The sequence below is a fragment of the Macrotis lagotis genome, chromosome 1 (genome assembly GCF_037893015.1).
Source record: "Macrotis lagotis isolate mMagLag1 chromosome 1, bilby.v1.9.chrom.fasta, whole genome shotgun sequence".
Taxonomy (NCBI): Eukaryota; Metazoa; Chordata; class Mammalia; order Peramelemorphia; family Peramelidae; genus Macrotis; species Macrotis lagotis.
The window spans coordinates 779,071,828-779,073,493 of NC_133658.1; positions in this window are offsets into that span (position 1 = coordinate 779,071,828).

The window sequence follows — 1,666 nt, forward strand, 5'->3', positions numbered from 1 at the left end:
GGGTAATGAATACAACAATGTCCTGATCCCAGTGCAGCAAAGTGTTCCCCATAATCTCCTTCTGAACAGTTGTTTGACCCACTTTCTACCTGTGGGATAAGAAAGCCAGAAATTACCCCTGCAAATTCAGTCTCTCCCAAACCTGTGCTCGTTTTCCTGGAAGGGATCTCTGCCAGACTGTGCTCCATTGTCACCCCAGTGAGACAGATCCTTCCTGTCTACCTTCTAAGTGATCTGGAAAACTGCTTTAATTCACCTTTCTGTTGGTTCTGCCATTCTAATATTAACATAAAGTTCCAAATAAAGAAATAAGGTAGAAGAGTGAGTTCAACACCAATGAATAGGGAATTAAAGGTACAAGTACACTATCTTGCTCATTGCATGCCAATAAACCTGATAATTTAAGTGAAATGGATTAATATTTATAAACATATAAAATGGATGAATGTTGAAAAACTACTTTTACATGTTATTGGAAAAATAAAATAAAATGTCAATTAAAATATTTACAATCATATAGATTACAAGCATGGAGATTATCAGAAGAAGTAAAATACTTATATATCTACATTTTTAAAAAAAACAATTGAACCAACTTTCAATGAACTCCCTGAAGAGGAGAAAAAAGAACTCCAGGGTCAGTAGGATTTTGCAAGTGAATTTTACTAAACACTTAAGAAACAATTAATTTCAATATTTAATAAATTATTTGGGGAAAAAATGTTGGAGTCCTACCAAATTCCTTTAATGAAACAATATGAAGTTGATATATAAACAAGGCAAAGTCAAAACAGAGAAAGAAAATATTTTTAAATAAAATGTTAGCAAAGAAATGAATACCTCTATAACAGTGTGCAAGTCCTTTGGGGAAGAGGCAGCCAGGGTTTTGGGTTTGTCCCAGTTTCAAGCATTACATAAAGGGGATTAAGGAAATTGATTCTCTGAAGATTTTGGGGTTTAACAATAGAGAGATTGTGCTGTGGAAGAAACAGGCTTCAATTGCGAGGGGTGCAGGTTGGGAGCAGCTCCCTGAAGCAACACAGGTCTCTTCAAGATATTGAAGATCTCAGGACATCACTGAATGCAACAGAGGTTTTTCAGGAAGTAAACAACTAAGCTGGCAAGAAATGGACATAGAAATGACTTTGCCTCAAGGAAATGATCACCATTTCTTCAATTCTTGCCATTGATAATCTAAAGACTGTTTTCCAAGAGACTATGGTCAAAGTACATCTCAAAGAGGCTCAGATTATGGGAAATAGGGACATGACCCAGCAGGCATTGCTGTTGTTGAATGGATTCAGACTACTGGTGAAAAATCCAGGTGATCGAGTTTGGAAAGAACAAATGCAGGTCAGGGCTTCAGTCAGCCTCTCCCATCCCATATGCAAACATATAACATGACAAAATGGGATGGGAGCTAAAAGAAAAATGAACCAGGGTCTGTGTGTTGTTTTTGTTTGTTTGTTTGTTTTTTGGTTTTTTTGCAACTCACTTCTAAGGTCTGTATATAATGAACTATCTTAAAGGAAAGAGTGATTAGAAAGCACCGATACAATTCCTTTGAAGTGCTCATTATGGAGAACTTTTGGAAATATTTCCTTCAATGAAAGACCATATGGGATAGAGGAACTCCTGAGAATAAAGTATGTCCCCCTCTCCTACT